Genomic DNA, 7,669 nt, shown 5'->3' on the forward strand with positions numbered 1-7,669 from the left:
AGCCTTTTAAAAGATTTTTTTTCTTTTTATTCTTTTATTTCTAAAACAATTATTTTTTCATTTGGAATCAAATCTTTTTTTTATTTTGAAAGTAATTTATAATGTTGCTAGTTTCAAATGGGTTAACGCAATGACAAAACCGTTGTCATATAAGCGTATAAAAAATAAATACGTCATACATATATTGATTTCACTTTGTTTATTACACTATTCAGATTGCACAGTGGCCAATTTTTCGAAAAAGCTGGCCAAAAGTCGAAGCGTGGTACAATTGTAATCAAACCTTGTGTATTCGTCTTTATTTTGGTTGCTGGTTTTAAATTTCACCATATAATTTCAAAATTCAAAATGGCGGATCCATAATGGCTGCTGCGTACGCTTAAAATAATCAGATTTTTAGCAAAACTAAGGTAGTTAAGTAAAAAAGGTCATGTTTTCGGCTTTTTTGTTATATAATGTGATGTAGCGGTTAGCAATATACGCTATCATTCCGCAGGGCCTGGGTTCAAGCCCAGTTTCCGACCAACATCAAAAAATAAGAAACAAACAAGTTTTTTGTAATAAAGTCGCCCTTTGGCAGGCAATGGCAAACCCCCGAGTGTATTCAGCCAAGAAGAACAGCTTCTCATAAAAATAAAATCCCCGTTCGGATTCGGCGTAAAACTGTTGGCCCCTCCCCTTTGTGCGCCAACATCAATGCGCACGCCACAAATTGGAAGAGAAGCTCGGACAAACACTAACGAGGTCTTAATGTTTGTTTTTAAAAATCTTGATGTTGAAATTTACACGGGAACTGCGGGATTTTGAATGAATCAATAAACAAGACATACATATTTGTTGGTACAGGAGTATCTTTATTTACTGATGGCAATTCCGCATCCGCATTTAAAACAGTTGATAATAATTTAATGGCATCTGACGACAGTTTATGATTTTGTTTTGGTGGGTTTAAAGGTATACTTGAAATGACAGGGGCCGAGGATACAAGCAGCCGATATTTTTAATATCCTTATTCCTTGACTCTTGGGTTTTTTCGGAAAGTTACCCAATTGGCAGGGGTGCCCATTCAATAATGAGAGGCTCATGGATGAGCACTCTAATATAGTAGTACTTTTAGTACATTTAAATTCTAAATTTTTTAGTACATTTAAATTCTAAAAACATCCAATCTTTAAAACATCAAAATCTTGACAGAAATATTTTTTTTCATAATTTAAATCTTTTAAACATAAAAAAAATTAAGAATCGCGTATAAAAACTGATGTCCAAACTACAGTGGCGGCTTGTGGCAGGTGGTTTTAATCAAAGTGGATGGGAAAAACATCAATATATATGAAAAAGAAAATTAGACCACCCATCTCGACCACTCTCGTAACTATTTTCCTAATCCATCATAATGAGTAAACAAAAAAAAATCAGTCCGTGAATATGTATGTCTTACATTAGGTTTTAGATGGCGTGACAATGAAAGAACTGTTTTACGTACTCTAAATTACAATGTCCATGAGCGGATGCTTGAAAACTGTTATTTTTNTAATCCGTGAATATGTATGTCTTACATTAGGTTTTAGATGGCGTGACAATGAAAGAACTGTTTTACGTACTCTAAATTACAATGTCCATGAGCGGATGCTTGAAAACTGTTATTTTCTTAAAGATAATACCACGATTTTAACAACGACGAAAACTCTAATTTACGAAAAGTTTAGAGCGAATTGCTAGCAACAGTCACTTCGATATCCTGTAACACTAAATGCCTTAAGAGAATCGACTTGCTGTTTCATAACGATACAATATAAGATGGTTATGCATCCGAATGCACCAATTTTTTTTTTGACTTTTGGCCAGGGTTTTCCAAAAATTGGCAACTGTGCATTGGCTTGAATGTGCCATCTAATAAATAGTGTCGTCGTTCGCCTTGCTTTTAAATGGATGCCACAAATTGCTGGCGGAGACATAAATACAGTGTAAGAAAATTCCTTTTCTATAACTGTTTCCTTATAGAAAGGTTGGTTTCTTTTCCACCTTAGACATTCCGAATTCGTTCAAAATATGCTAATTTAAAACACAGAATTCTTTCAGTGTTCCTCCGGGGTTTTTGGACATGGACTGTTTCTTCAATTTAATCGTGTTCGCTTTGTTTTTGTGGAAACGAGACATGTTTTGCAAGTTCTGGATCATTTCTACACTCTTTCTTCAAAAATTTCTCGTATTCCAGCTGCGTTTTGCGTTGGTTTTTCGCATCGTGTTTTTACTATATTCGTAATTTAAATTTTTTTAATAAAATCCATAGGTGGTAGTTCATGATTGTGTGTGGACTAATAGCACCACACTGAGGATTTGGCAATAACCTTTTTCATCTATTAAAAAACAACACTTACGGGGCAATGTTTATTGTAAGAACAACATTTTTTTCTATGAATGGACATACTTTAAGTATTGTTGACGCTATTTCCATTTGAATGAGGAAATAGCATCAATGACTTTATTTTCAAAATTTTGTTGACTTTATTTCGCTTTTGAAAAGGTAATAATGTCAATTGACCTTATTTCGCACCAGGGTGGAAAATAAAGTCAATTGACCTTATTTCCGTTGATCTTGTTACCTGTCACCACTCATATGTAAGTGTACATAACCTGCTAAATCCATTTATGTTATTCTGTTTTCTTTTATCTTAATTTTTATCCTTATACTCTATCGATAACAAAATTGATAGTAACATCCGATCGAAATCGATAAAAATGATCAATAACAAAATCGATAAATATTTCTAACAAAATCGATAAATATCGATAACAAAATCGATAAATATCGATAACAAAATCGATAAAAACATCGATAACAAAATCGATAAAAATTTCGCTAACAAAATAGTTAAAACCATCGATTACAAAATCGATAACAAATCGATAAAAATATCGATAACAAAATCGATAAAAATATCGATTATTATATCGATAAGTTCCGAGAATATCGATAGCAAAATTGATAACAGTATCAGTGTTGCCAGAACTTTTTGGACGAACCGGCTAAATTGGCAAATAAAACCGGCTAAAAACGGCTAATATGTTTCAACTAAATTTCACATGTTTTATTTAAATAAATCACGAGTAAAAATACTATTGGGGTGTTCACAGTTCGTTCCAAATTGTGTCTGAAAATGTAGACGTCTACATTTTGAGACATCTTTAGCATCAAACTGTGAGCACCCCTTTCTAGCAGTCGTCGCAAGAATCGTCACAAAACTTTGCTGGTGTTGCCAGACATTTCTTCCTTGCGTGCATTTTTTATATGTCGCCTTTCGATTTTGTTTCTGAAAAATTGTAATTATTTAACTTAATTACCAATTCGTAATATTTGTTATTTCTTTTCCTTGATTTGTTTCTTTTCATCAGAAATTGCGCTCAAATTAAATGCAAATACAGAAAACGTGCCCAGTAAATAAAAAGAATGTGATTAGTATTGCCATAATGCAACCCTGCTGCGAGGTTGCAAAATGTAGACGCGTAAAAAACATACCTTTGAGTGTGACAAAATGTAGACGGCGTCGTTTTCCAATTTTGTATGGGAAACAACAACACCACAGATTTTACGGTTAGAAAACGTCTTAAAATGTAGACGTCTACATTTTGAGACACTATTTGGAACGAACTGTGAACACCCCATATTTCTTGGAGTAAATTAAAAAACCGAGCCGGAAAAAAATTTGGCAGCAAGAATTTGCAATCACGAAAAACATATGATTGTGGCACATGGTTGGATTTTTTGTCGACGATAATTTGAATAAACAACTTCGTTAAATTTAAAAATTTACAAGCTGGAGTGATTTTAAAACGAAAAATGTAAGTTAATACTTGTTTACTTAATTAATTTAGTTAATTCCAATGATTTGAAAGGTACTCGGCAAAAAAAACTGTATTCTTAATCGGAATGCAATCTCAACCAGAGTATATAGTAAACCCGACAAAGAAATTGAAACGTGTGTTGAAGAAAGTCGGACTGACAAGTTATATACACGTAGATCCTGTTTTTTGCCCCTCTGAAAGAATTTTAAAAATTCTATACAAATTTCTTTTGTTTGAAATGCAACCGTGGACACGAGCTGGCAGAAAAACTTGCAAATTTGCGTTCGTGCAGAAAATTGCAAGTTTCTCTACATGAGAGAGAATTTGGGAGCATTTTTTCTTACTATCTGATATTTTGAGTGATAATTCTCGCTGGATTTTCGACGAACAAACCTATTGTCTTCCCTACAAGGCCTTTTCAGACTGACCGATTCTCAATACACTCAAATAGAAACCAATACACATAAAAAACGCTGTAAAAATTTCCCTTCAATTTTAAGGCAGTAAAACAACGACCTTAAGTTAACTTCAACCGAGGCCATATGTTGACAAGGGATGCAAAATCACAGTTACACAAAAGAACTGGTCAGATTTTTCAGAAATCCCTTCACTTCTGATGTAAAATATGATGCCAAAAGACTGCAGATCTCCCATTTAGGTGACCGGTCATATGACCGGCAGATGTCTCGTAGGATTCCCAGAGAGTTTTGTTTTACATAGAAATTTGTGCTCTTTTATTTTCATCTTGACTCACTTCAGTGTTGGTTCCTTTAGTTCAAGTTGGCATTCGGGTTTTGGAATTTAAATAAGTTCTCAGCAAAAAAGTTTGTTTAAAAAAATACATATGTGTACATAGTGCTTGAAAATATCAATTTTTCCCTTACCTTAAACCTTTGGGAGTGGGCAAAAATGATGTCTTGTAATTTAGGCAGAATTGAATATGCGCTATCTGGGAAGACAATTAGGGAGTTCACAAGTCGTGCTATTTGTCATATTTGCTCTTTTATACTATTTTTTTAGAACAGTTTTAAAAGTGTTGTTTTTGCTTTACAAGTAAAATTGTTGTATTACAATACAACTTTGAAAAATATGTTTACTTTGCTATTTGTGAGTGCTATTGGATCAGACATTTCTATTTATTTACATTTTTCCTTGTCTGAGTACAATAAAATATTCAAATTTTAAATAAAAAAATGGAGTCATCTCATGGCAATGGAGTAAGTTATCTTTAATTTATAACATATTTAACTTATTAAAGATCTTTATTTATTCAGTGCAAAGCTAAGCGTGCCCGGGGAAAACCAAACCATATGTGGACAGTGTCGGAAGAGAAGTCCCTAATTGATTTTCTTTTAGAAAACCGCCTATTTGAGGTTTTTTCCTTAAACACATATGTATAAATATAATTTGGAAATATAAGTACATATTTGCAGAAGCCGTCCGCCCAGGCTTTTTATACGCGTTTCTGTGTAGAAAAAAAACTAGAAATTCAGTGGAAGCTGGTGCGTTCAACAACACAAGCATATTCAACCTAAAAGCTTCATCGATCTCTTCCCCCTCATCTTCATCGCCTAACAAAAATGCACCAAATAAATTCAAAAAAACTCATAAATGACTTATTTGACGACTCACTTCCTTCCATCATTGNCTTTTTATACGCGTTTCTGTGTAGAAAAAAAACTAGAAATTCAGTGAAAGCTGGTGCGTTCAACAACACAAGCATATTCAACCTAAAAGCTTCATCGATCTCTTCCCCCTCATCTTCATCGCCTAACAAAAATGCACCAAATAAATTCAAAAAAACTCATAAATGACTTATTTGACGACTCACTTCCTTCCATCATTGCGTCCTGCGCGTACTTCTCGCAAATCGCAGCAATTAATTTGCTTTTCTCGCTTCTTCTGGGCATTATAAACTTTCTAAAGCTGTTTTAATAATTTTGATTTTGTCAAATATAATTGTTAAAATATTGTACAATAGCACACGAAAAAGTATGGGATGCTCACAAGTTTCATTTTACAACTGTTCTAAAAAAATAGTACAAAAGAGCAAATATGACAAATAGCACGACTTGTGAACTCCCTAAATATCTACATGTAATATTTATTCTGTTTGTTGGCACTATATCCAAACACAAACGCATCTTAAGTGTCTTAACAGTGAAACAATTTCTTATTTTCTAAGTTTGCGAATAAAACTTCACACTTAAAATTAAGACATTTATAACAAACATTTTATGAAGAAAATCCCTTATTCGTTTAAAATAAAAATAAGCGAAATCGGCCCAATTTCATACAACCCTGCCCTACATGAAAATTTTCTCCACGATAAGGCTAGTAACCATTTCTAACAGATTTGGGGTCACTTAGTCAAAAATGGAAACAAATATACATATTTGAAATTTAAGAAAACAAGGCAAATAGCAAAATCGGCTAAAAACGGCTAATTTTTTTCTGCAAAACGGCTAACAAATGGGCTGCCTGCTAAATCGAAATTTCTCCGGCTGTTTGCTACCGCAACAGGCTAAATCTAGCCGGAAAACGACTAAAATGGCAACACTGAACAGTATCGATAAAAATATCGATTATTTGATCGATAAGTCCAGAGAATCCCGAAAATCTCTCAAATCCCAAAATAGTTCCCAGATTGAGTCTCTGTGTCTCTCTCTATATCAGTTCCTCTTTAATTACACTTACATATCTTAATCTTTCTTCTCCTATCTTCATCTTTACTTTTATCGGTATCCTCATCCTCCTCTTTGTATTTACTTTTATGTTTATCATTTTCTTCATCTACATATTCCCCTTCACCTTTGCCCTTATATATATATAAGTAAAGTGTTTAAATTCACCTTGGTGTTCATTTTTACCTTTATCTTACGCATCTTTGTTTTTGTTTTTATTTTTACGTTTGCCTTTATCCTTTTCTTTATCTATGTACGTACTCACCTTTACTTTCATTCTTGTATTGGTCTTTTTCTAAGTGTTATTCTATACCCTTTATTATTAAATTTTTGTTGGTAAATTTCTATGACTTTGGTAGATTTTTGTTAAATTACTTTGTTTGAAAAAAAATATAATTTATCGTTGCCATCTTATTTTTCTAGTAGCTATCTTTATATTATACATTTTTTCCAAAAATGGAGTCTACTTTATTGTATTTCTTACCGAACACATTTTATGTACATACATACATATACATGTATATCGATAAAAGTCGAACATATCGTGCTTCGTTCAATACTCATTTTACTGGAATCATGAGGAGCTTTTGATTGCCTAAATATTTTAAATGATTATTTCGATAAAAAGAAAAAAATGGACAGGTATATAAAAAAAAAATTTAAAAAATCTACGGCAGCTTCTATAAATGGCAATTGTTATATAAAAAAAAAAACAGAAAGTAAAATTTTTTTGTATACCAACGGAAATTTTCAGCTGCACATTGTTGCTTATAAAAAATAGAGATAAAAGTTCGAAATTTAGTCTTGTATATAACTTGAATCCTTGATTTTTATCGGTTAAAGTGCAATCCATATTATTACACAAAATTAGTAAAAAAATAGTAACAAAAATCACAAAATTTTTCCATAATAACTCCAAATGAGGGGAGGATGGTTCCGTGCGCAGAAGTGGAAAACTTTTGACTGCCATTCACCTGGGAGTGGCCAGAAGCGATTCTTGTGCGTACGGTTCAAATCGCAGCTCACAACGTCCGGATATTTATATCCACGTATCCTCTGGGTAGCAACCAAACACCCGTTTGGGAGCGAGCTAAAGTGAGAAGGCGTAAAACTTCGCGTGCGCTGGGTTTGGGTCCCGC

Source organism: Rhagoletis zephyria, unplaced genomic scaffold (assembly GCF_001687245.7).
Source record: "Rhagoletis zephyria isolate East Lansing unplaced genomic scaffold, Rhagoletis_zephyria_1.1 Rzeph_scaffold_04009, whole genome shotgun sequence".
Classification (NCBI taxonomy): domain Eukaryota; kingdom Metazoa; phylum Arthropoda; class Insecta; order Diptera; family Tephritidae; genus Rhagoletis; species Rhagoletis zephyria.